The sequence below is a fragment of the Cupressus sempervirens genome, chromosome 3 (assembly GCF_028749045.1).
Source record: "Cupressus sempervirens isolate cs-2001-9-10 chromosome 3, ASM2874904v1, whole genome shotgun sequence".
NCBI lineage: Eukaryota > Viridiplantae > Streptophyta > Pinopsida > Cupressales > Cupressaceae > Cupressus > Cupressus sempervirens.
Window position 1 is genome coordinate 1,071,975,647 of NC_143120.1, and position 16,743 is coordinate 1,071,992,389.

Sequence of the window (16,743 nt, forward strand, 5' to 3'; positions counted from 1 at the left end):
TCCACCTATTTTGGTTCCTCTAGTTGTAGGGTGTCCACTCATATTGTACATCATAGCTACCCCCACAACATGAGTTGCTCTTCTAGTGCAACTTGATGATGGAGGGAAGGAAAGGGCTATTTATTGCATTAGTTGAACATTAGTGGGATATGAACTCAAATCCATGCCAATGGAGAACGTTGTTTTAGTAGTGGTATTTTCCACCCAAAAGCTATGCCATTACATGTTGAGTCATACCATGTAGCTAATCTCAAAATTTGATCCATTGAAATATATGCTCTCTCACACAGTACTCACAGGATGCCTAACAAAATGGGTTATGCTTCTCATTGAGTTTGACATCCACTATATTTATAGAAAGGCCATCAAGGGCTAGACTATTATAGATAACTTGGTGGATGCACCCTTAGTTGTAGACCACCCCCTCATTATGGAGTTCCTAGATGAACACCTCTATTTGATAGAATAACAACCATCCTAGAAGCTATATTTTGATGGCTCCTATACATCTCATGGATCCGACATGGGCATATTCTTGGTCACACCTCAAGATGAATATATTCCTAAATCTTTCAAGTTTAAATTTCAATGTACCAATAACATCATAGAGTATGAAGCCTTTGTTGTAGGGCTCAAAATCACCATTGAATGGAATATCCTAGACCTACAAGTCTATAGTGATTCTCAGCTTACTATCAAACAAGCCTTGAATGAATATCAAACCAACTACCTTACAAGGAATTTCTTGATAAATTAAAGAAGCATTTTACTCAACTCTAGTTCATACAGGTACCTAGACTCCAAAATAATGCAGCATATGCCATGGCTACTATTGGTTCTCTCTTGGAAATATTGTGTGAAGCTATGCAATATGAATTCTTGGTCGAGTAGCTGCATAAACCCACATAGGAGAATGGTGAATCAACACAAGTTTGCATCTTGGTTGGTCCCAAATCCCCATGGTACCATAAAATTCATGCTTACCTGCTAAATGGTATCATATCTCCTCACCTCACATGAACCTAATGCCAAAACCTTATTCAGAGAGCTTCTCATTACAATATCATCACCCAAACCCTGTATCATCCTGGTTATCATGATACTCTCTCTCAATGTTTAGATCAAAATGAGGCTACAATGGCTCTCAAGGAGGTACAGACTAGACTTTGTGGTACTCACACAAGCAAGATAGTGCTAGCAAAGAAAATCCTTTAGGATGGGTAGTATTGGCCTACCCTAGAGCATGATGCATGTGAGTTTGTGAAATGATGTTTACCTTGTCAACAACATGCTAATCTAATCTGGGCCCTAGCTTAGGACTTGCAACCTATAGTACCACCATGGCCATTTTCTTGTTGGGGGTTTGATCTTCTTGGTCTTATTGCACCACTTTATTCAGAAGGACACAAGTGGATAATCACTGCCACTAATTATTTCACTAAGTGAGTCAAAGCAGTTCCCCTTGTCACTGCCATGGGAGTTCAAGTGTCCAAGTTTATCCTATACCATATCATATGTCACTTTGGCATCTCGGCTACCATTTTCACTAACCATGGAGGTAATTTTGAAAACCTAAATATGGAGGAATTGTGCACTTCCCTTCACATCCATCACCACTTTTCTAGCTCGTATTTTCCACAAGGTAACTGTCAGGCGGAGGAAACTAACAAAACCCTACTTAAAATCCTCAAGAAAGTTGTTAATGACTTTGGCCATGATTGGTATTTGCAAATCAATCCTACCCTATGGATATACTACATTTCATTCTATACATGCATTGGGTGAACAACTCCCTACTCCTTAGACTATGGTGCCAAAGCAGTCTTACCTATTGTGGTTGAACACCCATACATTTTCATTTCTCTATGAGGTCAGATATGTAATGAAGAGTATAGAGTGACTTGACTTACTTAGCTTGATCTACTTGATGAGTGAACGTCACAGGCCTATGACCACTTCATGGTCTACCAAAATTGACTCAAGCACAATTTCAATAGGAAGGTCCATCCATGCAGTTTTCAAGAAGGCAACATGGTCATCAAGGAGAACTTGAAGGTTTAGGCTAACAAAGAAAAGAAAGGCAAGTTTGAGCCCACATGGCTTGGTCTTGATGTGGTCATGGCATATTTTGGCTTAGGATCCTATCAACTATCTACACTTGAAGGTAAAGTCCTGAATGATCCTGCCAACATCACTCACCCTAAGAAATTCTATGCCTACAGAAAAAATTCTCAAAACAAAAAAAAAAAAAAAAAAAAAAAAGGAAAAAGAAAAGCATCCAATGGTGAAAACTTGGCAATTCAAGAACTTTGGATAGGTCCCTAGTGAAAACCTAGCAAATAGGTGCCAGGTGTACTTAAGACTTTTTATTATAATTCACTGACATACATCTCTCACATTACCACTCTGTATCAAATCACCCATCTCCCTATTTTTCTAATTTGTTCCTCATGGTTTTACTATTCACATCTTCCACCATGCTTCACAACATCACCCTCTAGCAGTCCACACTTTGAAACATCCTACCTAAACCCTTGTACTATAGCATCTCATGCATCATACCTAATGTACTCTACCATTGAACTCTACAACATTCATCTTATCAAGTTTTTTTCATCCTTGTACATTACCTTGTGTATCCTACTCAGCAAGTAGTGTTCTATATATCATACCCTTGTACTAACACTTGTATCCTATGTATCATAATCTTTTAAGTACAATAGTATCGTGACCCTTGTAACAAACAATAGTCGTGCTGTACATATCACACCCTTGTAACAATACTTTTATTATAACATAGCTATCGCCTCATCCTAAGCTTTCCCCTATCATGTACATACTTAATGCCATGTTTTATTACATGTTCCCAAGTTTCCAATCATTGTATAGTCATGCTTATACATCCTATCCAAGTCTTGTTGTGATACCTTGTGTCCCTAACCCATCAGTAGCCCATCAGTTGATCTCTTTAGCAAAAGGTTACTTTTTCGCAATTTTGTTCTTTCTTTGTAAAAGCTTTGGTTTTTGTATGTTCTGATTGATCACTTCCATGTATCTTTCATTGTTTCCTCCTCATGATCACCATGATCATTTCATATCATAGTGTGTTCTGACTGGTGCAACTTAGGGGCATGGTTTTGATCATAGTCTTTTTCTACTTGTGAGTTAATTGGATATCACCATTGCGTATTTCAACCATATTTTCATTTTTGATAACATGATGCACCTGGGTGATATCATTTTCTTGTGGATCACCCAGCATCACTCCCACACTAATATCTCTGAGACTCATGTGTGATGCTGGGATAATCCTTGCATGCTTTTTTATGTCATTTCTATGTAATATCGGGGAAAAGGCCTTGATGTTCTTGGTAATCTTGGCAGATCCCTAATATTCCTATATCAAATAAAGTGCTCACACTACATAGTTGTACTTCCTCATGAAGTACCCCAAGCTCAAGCTTTCGATACACCTCACATTTATTTTTAGAACCCCTAGTATCCTCTTCCTTTTCATCACCCCTCTCCCCCAAAATTTTTCTTTTGCCACTATCAGAATCTTTGGATTCAAATCATCAAACAATGACTCTTGTTCATTATCATAGCTTCTCATCCCTAAGTTATTATTTCACCACAATCATGATTATCCCTATCATAAGCTACTATCCTAGCTCTGATCTCCACTATCCTCCAAGCTACAAGATTGTTGGTCACTCATTTTCCAACATCATTCTCCTTAGAGTTAGTATCTCCTACGTTCACTTTTCATGTCATAGAACACTATCATAAGTCAAGCATTGGTTATCCTATTCCACCATCATTATTTGTCTTCCATCTCCTAGAATCTAGTATGTTGTATTATCATAGCTTGTATCCTTTTATCATATCTCAGAATATCATCGCATTCTTGCTTTTATGTTATTCTCACATGCTTATCATAAGTCTTATATGTATCTTTTAGTTTGTGTTCTATTTAGCATACCATAAATTTACTATTCTCTCTTTTAGTTTGCTTAAACTTTAGCATTATAGTTCATCATTAGATTATGATTCATTTTAGCATTATAGTTTATCATTTAATTGTGATTCATTTTAGCATTTTCATTCATCATTAGATTATAATTCATTTTAGCATTTTAGTTCATCATTTAATTGTGATTCATTTTAGCATTTTAGTTCATTATTTAATAGTTCATCATTTAATTATAATTCATTTTAGCATTTTAGTTCATCATTCAATTGTAATTCATTTTAGCATTTTAGTTCATCATTAGATTATGATTCAAATGATCAATGTAGTTCATCATTTAATAGTTCATCTTTAAGTTGTAATTCATTTTAAACTTGTATTTTCATCTTTTATTTTGTGATTCATTTTTTAATCTTTCATTCATATTTAGTTTGTGTTAACATATCCTAAATGTCATGATATTATGTTCATTTTTCCATATCATAAATCTATTGTTTATCCTTTAGTCGGTGATTCATTTTACATTTGTCACTTATCTTTTTGTACTTATCATCGTACAACAACATATCAAATACTATCAAATGAAATCACATTATCACATCACATCACATCTAACATAGGCCACATCACATCATCAGGATCATATCAAAAAATATCACACCATATAACATCTATCATACAACAAATCACATCATCAAGGATTACATCAAAAACATATCGCATCACATCTAGAATACCATAAGGAAAATCATATCATCAAGGATCACATCAAATCACATCACATATGCAATATCATAGATAAAAATCACATCACATCATATCTGCATTATCATATCCAAATGACATCAAAAATATATTGCATCATATATACAATATCATCAAAAATCACATCCTACATCATAAACTATCAACAACATCATAATCTTAGCACATATCACATCCTGCAGCACAAATCGTCAGCAATGATTGTGACATCAGAAGTCCATAACACGTATCCCACCCCAAAGAATGATCATCTCTCTCTCTCTACACACACACACACACACACACACACACATATATTTAAAATCCCTTTCATAATGAATCAATGAAAGAATGAAATAATAACAGTCCATCAAAGTCCCAATATACAATGTCCATATTGTTAGAGTAAATAATTAATATTTAATTATTTATTCTATTGCTTAAGTTTACTTAGGTCATGCATTTATTTAATATTTCATATTTAATGCATGTTGTGACAACACGGGAGTTTGTTCCCTTCTAGTTGTCACACTTATCTTCTAGCTTGTTCTACAAGCTTCCATGAGCTCTTTATATTCGGGCTCTCTCTCATTGTATTTTCACATATCGAAAGCCATTTTCTTATTGTAAATACATTTTCTTATTGTGTTTGCATTTTTGGCTCTCATGTCCGTTTAGGGTTTTTGCCCGTGCTCCATGCTTTTCCCCTTCTTGGCTTCTCTTTGACAGGTTCGCATGCAGGTGATCTTGGCATCTTCGGAGTTGGCTTTCCTCAACTCCAACATGGTATCAGAGCCTTCCTGCTGCTGCTTCGTTGAAGAAATTTTGAAGCCGTGATTTGAAGTCACAAACCCTAGTTTGTTTGTGCAATTTTTCTTCAAATTAGGGGATCAGTGAATTTTTGGAGCACTTTGGGCCCAAACGGACATCACCATTGGATCCGGAAGGCCGTTTGCAGTCAGGATTCATATAAAACTTTTCAATTTTGGACACAGGGCAATTTTGGCGAATTTTTGAGGCCTCCAGGGTCGCTGCCGTACGGATCGTACGGACGCACGGCTTGCGAAAAACAAAAAAAAAAAAATCTTTTTTGCAGCGCCGCCGCTACGCCACCGCGGGGCCGCCACCGCGCCACCCGCGCGCCGCCCGCAGCGGCCGTAGCAGGCAGCGCTGCCCGCGAACCACCGCGGCCTGGCCGCCTCCTGGCCGCCTCCCTCCACCGGCGGCACCTCTCTAGCCCGCCGCCCGTCTGCCGCCCTCCGCCGGCGGCTCCTCTGCCTCCACTGCCCCTGCGGCCACCTTCGCCAGGCCTCCGCTCAACCAACTCTGCAGCACAGTCAGCACCAGTTTGTGCGTGACACGTGGCAGGCGTGCCACGTGGCCCCTGCCACGTCATCGTCCGTACTGCCACGTGGCACTCTTTTTTTGCTGTGACGGCCTCCAAGCCGTCAAATTTAATCAAATGACTTGCTGACATCAGCGCAATGTCATCAACCTGCCTTGCACCTCTCCTGATTCACTTTTGGACCTACTTGTGGTTTTTTGGCCATAACTCTTGTATACGGAGGTATTTTTCCGATCCGAAAGAAGCGCCGGAAAGCTGGTTCCGAGACGGAGATTTTAATGCAGGTATTTTTAGGTTTTGATGCTTTTTTATTGCTCGTTTTTTCAGTTAAAGTTCGAAGTCCTATTTTTGACTCCGGCATGCATATCTTTTGCGTCCCATGTCTGTTTTTGGAAAACTTTATATTTCTGGAAAGCTGGTTCTGTGTACTTTTCAGAACAGTAGTCTTTTTTCCTCACTTTTGGCCTCTTCTCTTTCTTTCATAGTTTTGGCATTTTTGCTCTATGGTGGATATTTTGAGTGTTTTAGGCCCGTGGATCATTTTCCTGGCATGGTTTGCTTTCTTTTCGGCTGTACTTTCTTTTGTTGCAGCTCTTTTTTAGTTTTGATCATTGCAGCTCTCTTTTTGAAGCACTTTTTATTTTCACACTGAGATAAACTGTCACTTTTACATTCTGGGAGTCATGAACGTTGTTTTGAGTCAGGTGTACTTGCACTATTTCATAAAGCACCATGGGGGGATTATTTGTTTGATGTTTTAGGCATTCTCCCTTTGTCAAGAGAGTGTCCCTTCCATGACATTAGCCCATGCAGAGTCAGCAAGACCGTGTCTTTATCGGTGTCTGTACTTCTTTTCGTCTCTCCTCGTTCTTGGTTCGTTTATAGAAGATTTTGGCTCACCTTCTCAGTTGCCTGTCATCACACCCCGTCTGCATTAAGGGGGGATTATGATGTGTTCTAATGCATCCGTGGTTCGATGGTTCGATAGTGTGAACTATGTATTCAGTGGTTGATCCTACATACAAGGCGATTGCAGTGGCTGGCTACCTATGCATTTCGGTGAGATGGATCATCTACCATATAGACATGCTCGGCTCGTGCCTTCTTCTTCCATGGAGGTTTCTTTAGATCAGCAGTTTGGTAGATTTGCGGCTTCTTCATGCTTCAGTGATGTTGCTTCTTCATGATCACTTCTTGTTCCTGTTTTAGGGGACATTTTCCCTAGTTGGAGACTTCTTCAGCTCTTCACTGGGTTCTTACCTCTTTTTAGGGGAGGGTTTTTCCCATGTGGTTTTCTCTCTTTTCCCTGCTTACAGAGGTTTCATCTTCTTGCATTGTACTTGGGTACCTAAAATGGCCTCGTTGTCGAGATCCATTATGCATTTCATCTTAGCTTTGTGAGCTTAAGGCATTTCCCTAAGTTGCACTTAAGGGGGGGTGTTAGAGTAAATAATTAATATTTAATTATTTATTCTATTGCTTAAGTTTACTTAGGCCATGCATTTATTTAATATTTCATATTTAATGCATGTTGTGACAACACGGGAGTTTGTTCCCTTCTAGTTGTCACACTTATCTTCTAGCTTGTTCTACAAGCTTCCATGAGCTCTTTATATTCGGGCTCTCTCTCATTGTATTTTCACATATCGAAAGCCATTTTCTTATTGTAAATACATTTTCTTATTGTGTTTACATTTTTGGCTCTCATGTCCGTTTAGGGTTTTTGCCCGTGCTCCATGCTTTTCCCCTTCTTGGCTTCTCTTTGACAGGTTCGCATGCAGGTGATCTTGGCATCTTCGGAGTTGGCTTTCCTCAACTCCAACACATATCATACAATGGGTCTGTGCCTGCACAAAATATACATGTATCTCAAAACTACTAATTTGTACAAAATACTCATCATGCAAAAAATCTATCCTATCACTGGTCACTGATTTGACTCCTCAGGCTCCTCCTCTGCATCCCCCTACCCCTAGTGTTGCTAGTGGTGGAGGTGGTGGCCTCATCAATCCCCCTCTTGTCCCTGAGCTCTCTACCTCATGCCTTCTCCCCCTCACCCCCATCCCCCACCTTTGGCTCTATTCTATCCTATAAATATGCCCAGTGTGCTAAAACTTTCCTATACTCTCCCCTCTAGTGCATCACCCACTATCCCCTCCTCCTTGCATACCTATATGGGTCCCAACTGTCCCCGATTGTGTCAGCCATCTATAGTGCTCTATATGATCTGTTGGGACCCCTGCTATGGTATCTACCTAAATAGAATATGGCCCTCTCCCTTATCTCCTCCCCCTTAGCTTGTAGTCTCCTCAAATCATCCACCCCCTCCACCCACTACCACCTATGCTCTTAGGGTTGCTACCTCTACCACTAGTTAGTCCTAATCCTGCTACAAGGTGTCTAACCTTGCTTGTACTACCTACCTCCCCAGGCTCACCACATCCAACCTCTCCTCCATCCACCCCAACTTCATTTGTAGACTTCTCACCTCAATCCCTACCCTATCTTCCTAGCCCTATGCTACATCTCACTCCTACTATAGCTAATCTCACTCTATCTAGAATTGATCTCACTCTTGCTATGTGTCATGGAGTAGTTGGCTAGTCATATCATGAGTCTATTGTAAGGAGGCATAACAGGCTACCCATCCTCCACACCCTCCCCCTGCCACTAGCCCTCCTCCATCACCCCCTGTTAGCCTCTGTGGCCTCTACTCCCTCTCCCCCTATGGACTCCTCTCCTCTACTCTCTCCTCTCCTCCTCTCTCCAGCTGAGCTCCTCTCTCCTCTACTCTCTCCTTTTCACCTCTCTTTGACTCTGCCCCCCTCTCGTCTACTCTCTCCTCTCCTCCTCTCTTTAGCTAAGCTCCTCTCTCCTACCTCCCTACCCTTCAACTTTTCTATGCTAGTCCCCCTACTCCTCTAAAATGACCTTTTCTCATTTTCTTAACCCTCTCTCCATATACCTCCCATGTTGCACTACTTGGGCTAGCTCTCCGAGCACCACTACCACACTCATACCCTGTGCTCAACCCACTGGTCTTGACAACACATAAGTGTCTCGATACTCTTGAGTGGAGCCCACATCTATTGACTTGCCAAACCAATCCCACTACTATGGCTCCAACTCTAGCCATGCCTGCAGAAAACCCTCTCTTTGAAGGGCTAGCCTATACATCAATACTGGCTCGTGTGTAACCTACTGATACCAGTTTGGCTCCCCTAGAGTTGTTTGCTACCATCTAAACTGCCAAAGCACCCTATCCAACATGTACTACTCCACAATGTATACCCATCACCCAAAAACAAAGCATGGGGATATGGTCTATGGTAGCTACTCCCCCTCCTCTGCCCATGTATGGCCTCCATACCACTATCACCACATCATCTAGCATGACTCTCCAATAATCCACCACATATGTATGGTGGTAGGTCAGTGGCTCTATCCAGCTATAAGCCACTGGCTCCTCTACCTGCCTATCCCTCCAACCAAGTGGCCTAAGAACTACAATGTGCTCCCAAAACCATACCTATAGAAGAGTGGGGAACACTATGCTCCTCCCCTGATGGCCAACACCTTGGTAAACTATTTGATGTAAATCCTTGTATAACTCTACAAGCATCAAAGACCCCCATGCTACTAGGACTCCTACATTGAATATTTGCATCACCACTGGTATCAGCACCAGGGTCACTCCTATCCTACCTGTATCTGGGGTGATGTACCTAGAGACTAGCCCCAACAGATAGAAGTAAATCCACCTCTTTGGGGCTACTCAATCTAGGTGCTCATCCAAAGAAAACTGCCCCCTCTAGATCCTATACTCCACTTTGGGCCCCACTAGTCCCTATAATACTACCTCCATCATCTTCTCCCTGGTCACCATCACTAGCATCCCTTGTACTGGTAGTTTGAAAATTTGATACACATCCTCCAATGTCACAGTCATCTCTCTAGTAGGCAAGTGAAAGGTCACAGTCTCACTGTGCCATCACTCACATAGGGTTATAACCATTGCCATGTATGTGTGTGTGTGTGTGTGTGAGGCTACCACACCAAATAGCCAAGTCTAATGGCCTTGATCCTCACCTAGTCTATAGACGTCAGCATCTCTCCTACATGTAGTATCATTGCTTCCCGCTCATGTGATACCAAAGCATCCAGTGACAACTACACATCAAAAAACCCACTTAGATATCAATATTCATTCTCAAATTTTGCCTACCCTATATTTGCCTCTCATCTTACCCCACCTCACTCTTTTTTTGCATTTATTCACAAAAATGTGCATTCCTATGAAACACATTACCGCAAAACCCAACCCTCACATTCTCATGAATGTATGTTCCTACAGGATCACACCATTGACTTTCCCTATCCTAGCCTATTTGACTCACGATAGTAGAATCTCATGTTCTCGTAGATGTACCCTCCTGTAGGGTCAAAACTTTGACTCACCATCCCCGCCTAGTTTGACTCGTGTTCCTACAAATGTGTACCCATACACCTAGAGTCTCACATTCCCATAGATATATCTTCCCACAGGCTTGCAGCTTTGACTCTTGCCCATCCTTGACTTGTTGACCACATTCTTAGACACACATTCCCGCACTAGCTTAACTTGGCGATGCTATAGATCCTTGTTCCCAAAAGATCATTTTTTCCCCTTTCGTCCCTTGGTCAACCCAACCTTGTCCCTATGTTGACCCCTCTTGCTATGGGATTGTGTTCCCACCACAATATTTGTGTTCATTTTGGTGAGAATGTGATCCCATTGAGTTACCTATAATCTTGTGTAAAACCCCCTCCCAAGATCATGATCTTGCAAAAAACTAAATCAAACTATAAAATTTTCCTCCGACTTAGCTATTTTTGCAGGATCGCGGTCCTGCACACATTCCCACTAGACCTATGGATGTAGGATTGCATTTTTGCTTTCACAAGAATGCTCTAACTAATGTAAAGATAAAAATTACACAAAGGTTTTAGACCCTATAGATCGATCGGGCATCTACCGTTCTTGTACTCATTGTACTACATCAACTCGATGCTTCGGTCATCCCATAGCCACCATCATAAAATCCAACTCAGAGCTTCTGATAGTTATATCTCATCATCAATCTAAAAGTAAATGACCCCTTCTAGCCCTCTTCTAGCCACTTATAAGCCTTCCTTGTTGCCCTAGCTGCCTCTATAGGTCCTCTAGCACTCCCCTTTTTGCCTATCATGCTTTTTTTTCACCCCTTTTTCTCTTTTTTACCTATTTTGTCCTCTTCCATGTCCTCTTGGCCCCCACAAGCTTACTGCACTTTTCTAAGAAGCCATCATGTCTTGTTTTCTTTTCCCACCATCTTCTTGAGGGAGTATCACCTAGTCCATTCTCTCCTTCTATCCAAGATTTGGGCAACCATGTTGCTTCAAAAATTCTTCTTCACACCATTTATATTTGAACTTCTTTGAAGTAGTGTTGTTTCAACACTATGTCAAAGAGTGGCAAAATGTAGACACCTAAATCTAATTACATTAATAGGTAATCATATTTAGTCATCTCCTAGTATATTATTGATTAAATATTAAATATTTAATTAATTAATCATCATCCCTTAGTTTATTTATTTATTTAATTAACTATAGTCCAATTGATAAATCAAACGATAACTAAAAGTCAATTTATCAATTAAGTCCCTACTCCTTTATTAAATTGAATAAATCTTTGAATCTATTCAATTTAATTCCATACTCCCATTTTATTGAATAAATCATTTAATAAAATACCTAAAATCCTAAAAGCCTTCCTAAACCCTTTCCTAACCCCTCATCCAACCCATTCACCCATACTAACCTCACTTAGCCACCTAACTAACCCATCCCATCAAAGTCAAGCTACTTGCCCACCTAACCCCTTTCTAAGCTAATCTTAATCCCCCTCCTAAGTATGTGCTAAACTTTAAGCAAGGGTTAAGACTTGGTAACCCAAGCTAAAGTCAACAAACTCAACCACACCGCTTACATCCTCAAAATATCTCTTACACCTCCCTTAATGTCTCTTACATCCCTCTTACATACTCAACCTCCCTCATTACTCCTTTGAACAACCCTTATCCTATCTTCTCACACTCATTCTCCTTGTGACAAGTGTCACCCCCTATTGGTGCTAAACAAGCACAATCCATGTACTCCCTTTTGAGTGTATCTTGACCCTCCCTCACTATCTCATCATCTTTGCATCTTGACCATCCATCTCTCTACCCCTTGGCCTATAAATGGAACCCTCTCCCATCACAAAATCATCCACCTTCCATACAAAGTTATAATGTTATTTTGAGAGCTTAAAAACTACCAAAATACAATTATAATGTTGAAATACCTCCATGACTCCATTCTTGAGATTGCCCTTCATGGACACCATCCGTCCACTTAAATCTTGAGCATACTTATGAGCATACATATTTAAATCAAGGAAAAATCCTTTGTATCATGTGTTATACCATTAGGAGCCTACCATTCCTTGTTTTCTTCCTTTTGTTGTGATAATCTTCTATCCTATCTTAAGTGTTGGCTTGTTTAGTATTGTTAATACTTTCATTTAATAGTTAGTATTCATCTTACACTACTAAATTAGGTGATACAAAGAGCTACACCACTGAAAATCTTAGGAAATTCTACCCAATTTAAAAAAAAATTCCACCTGATTCATAGTTTGAATGTTTGAGATATGGCCTCTCAAAGTTGGACTACAAAATCCAAAATCAATCTAGAGAGGGGTTGCATCAACAAAAGATGGGGTTAAATTTCTTCATCATATGGCTATCACAATAGTTCAAATTTGGCCTAGAATGATGGTCAAATAGCCATCGAACTTAGGCTCATAAAATGATGATACTAGTGTACCCTTAGCCTATGATGATGTCAACATGTATAGATCCATACAATTATACTGTATAGACTATATAGATAGGGAAGGCAAAAAATGATGTATCCTACTAATTGGATTACCACATGTGCATATGGCCTGGCTGAGTGTGCTACCACATATGTTGATTGTATGGGTGACTCACTAATTATTTGGTGACAAGTGGTAGATGTGGATTGGTCCATGTGTCGATGCTAAGCAGAGGGTTTGTTGTATGTGTGAGTGACTAACTGAGCTCACAGGCAGGTGACTGTACGTAGATGTGGCACTGCATGAAAGGTATAATGGATGTTGTGTGTCAGATTATTACTAGGCTACATGTCCAGGGGAAGTAGCACCAAATTTTTTACAGTGTAACTAGATTTGAAGTCTGCAAGGTTGGAAACTATGTAGGAGCCGCTAGTTTCAAAATGCATGCATGATTTTCTATTTTCCATAGCCAGAGTGAGGTTTTGTGGCACAAAAAAATGCACAGAGCCAGAAATTTTTCTTTGCCAATGCCAAAGTTTTGAAATGCAGTGAGTGCGGGCTGTTGGGTTTCAATTTTGTGGGTGCCAAATTATAGTTTTTCGCTTGCTTGATTTTGATTTTTCTCACCAACATTTCTTATGAAAAATCCCATATTTAGTGGGAAAGTGCTTTAAGTGATTTTTAAAAATAAACCCCGTGTAGAGGTAATACCAAAGGGCTGCTGGTGTGAGGTTTCACTTTTTGCCAATTGTAGAATATTTACCACCGAGGGTCAAGGTGTGTTCATCAATATTGGTTGTACGTCTTGGCATAATTACAATATAATGTCAAATTATTTAGAGAATCCTACTAATAAAAATTAGAATATTCCTTATGAAATAAATATAATTTGAAAATTGTAGAGCTAGGGTGTGACTACTCGGTTCTGCAAAAAAAAATTTCTCCAATTGATTTAAAAAATAACTAGACTAGAAAATAAATTACAGAGAAGAAATCAAATGCTGATCTAAAAAAAAAATAATCAGATCGATTAAAATGACCATACCCAATTGCAAATTGTTGCCTTCGGGTGCTGGTTTGTAAAAAAAAAATTCTCACGATCAACTTTTGCCCAACATAGGAAAATTTATAGTCGATCTTTACTAAATTGATATTTCAAATGCAATGGCAAGGTTAGATCTGGCTCTAGGTGATCCCAATTTTTGTAGATACTCCAGATTCAAGTTGAGGTACTAAAGCATGAATGGTCTCAAATGACTATGTGTAGAGAATCTCCCCGATCTCTAATACCATGTAAGAATTTTCCTTATGACAGAATTCACCCAAGACCAAGGAACTCAAACATAAGCACAATAGTAGACCAAAGAGAGAGTATGATTAGAATGATGATATATTCATTCAATATGCCACATAGAGTACACTAGGAGTGCTTGTATGTAAAGGCCTCTAGAGAGCTTCTGGATTGCATAGAAGTCGGCATCATGATAAGTCATACAACCAAGCACATGTCCACTAGATATCAGTTATCCTTCATTAAGCATAGAAGTAAGTGTGATGATGAGAGGATAAGCCTAAAATGGTGTATCATGCAAATTAGTGTTGTAGACAACATGTGCTAAAAAGGGAGTGTGAATAACTATGTTGTCTACATGAAAACTTAGTGAATGATGCAAACTCTAGTGTTGTAGACACCATGTGCTAAATTAGAGTTGTGTACTTTTGTGTTGTCAACATGAAAACTCATGATAGTACATAAACTCCTAAGTGTCTCACCTAAATAAATAATAAAATAATTCATTAACCTAAGTAAACTTAAGTAAGTGTAAATAGTAAATACTTGTTTACACCAACAATAAGAATAAATGATTATATGAATTAACAAAAGAAGAATACTCAAAGAACACATATAACACACATATTCAACATGGTTCACCCAAAACCTAGGCTACATCCCCCTAAATAGCCTTTAACCTTTCTATTATCTATCAAAAATGCACACCAACATTATAATGCATTATCAACACCCACTACATGATTAGTTGCCACAATATCAGTACCCTCTTAGCATCCTTTGTTTTGTAAATATTCCAACAACTCTATGCATCCTCCTCATGGATAAGGTTTCTTTGTTAAGTGTGAAGTGACATGTAGGAGAGTGACATTAGTTTAGGAGGTTGAAATATAAGATAAGTAAAGGGTTGTTAGGGTCTAGTGGCATTGAGGATTACAATGGCTATAGTCTATTTTTACTATAGATGAAGGGGTTTCCAAGCTTTGAATACAAAAAAGATTCTTCATTGACCAAAGGTAGTGTTAGATGCAAATATGTCAAGCCTTAAATAATCATATTTTCTTAAAAATTTGTTATTTTAATAGAATCAACATGTTTTAAAAGTGTAACCCACTATTATTAGGTCCCCTCTCTCTCTCTCTCTCTCTATGTGTGTGTGTGTGTGTGTGTGTGCTCGCGTGTGTGATATGTTTAACAATAGTTTGATTCAATAGGTTAAACCTTATAAGATTTTATTAAAAAAATCATCAATTATATTCAAAACTTAAATCACTAACTTTATAGAAAATAAATAGTTTATTTCATTTCAATTCAAATGGGACTTCCCAAGCCTTAGATCATCATATTTTCTTAAAAATGTGTTATTTTAGCACAAATCAGTGTGTCCAAAAAAGTGTAACCCACTATTGTGTGGTCACTTGGACACACACACACACACACACGATAAGTTTAACAATAATTTGATTCAATGAGCTAAACTTTATAAGAATTTTATTTCAAAATAATTTTCACAAACTATATACAAAACTTAAAACACTAACTATATAGCAAATGAATTACTTATTTCATTTCAATTGAAAAGAAATTATCCTTATATTAATATAGAGATAAATAGTTATATTTTTTAGTCATGTGTATTAGTTTAATTGTTATCTATAATAAATATGGTCACATGAACTATACACATGGACTTGGAAGATGTTAAGTTCTCTATGCATCCTTATTGTGGATAGGGTTTCTTTATTAAGTGTGATAGACATTAGTTTGGGAGGTTAGCACACACAATAAATAAAGAGTTGTGAGGATCTAGTGACACTAAGGATTACCGTGGGTACAACCCTCTTTTACTATAGGTGAAGGGGTTTCCATGTTTTAAGTAGGTAAAAGATTCCTCATTGAGAAAAGGTAAGGTTTTTGAGATTATGTGTGTTGCACACATTGCATAATATTGTTATATTGTATTATTTTATTTTGTTATGTAATATTACACCTAGGAGAACCTATATAGACATGCAATATACAAAGCTTCCCATGGAATATTCTTTATGGGTTGTATTATAACATTATGATAATATTTGATGTGATTATCTAATACTAAGGAACATTTTAAATGTCCAATATTAAATGTGGGGTCAATGGGTTAGGTAACACATGGTTTATGTAATACCACTTGCTGGTGTTGTGGGAGCTTTCTACTATATAAGAAACCACAAGGGTAGTTGTTCTATGAGAAATGTAAGATGTTGGAATGCTTTAGAATAGTTGAGAGGGGGGTGAATCCGTTATCTAGGGTCCAAATGTATAGATAAAACTTTTCAGTACTTAACAAATACTTGTGCATTCATTGATCATCTAATATCTCAAACCACAATATATTATTGTCCTAGGTCAAATGAACTTTACAAAAAAGTAAACATGTAATACCACAAAATCATTTGAACAAAATTTGACAAAAGTATTTTATGTGGAAACCTAGTTTGGGATAAAACACCAGTAACATGCTACCAGTT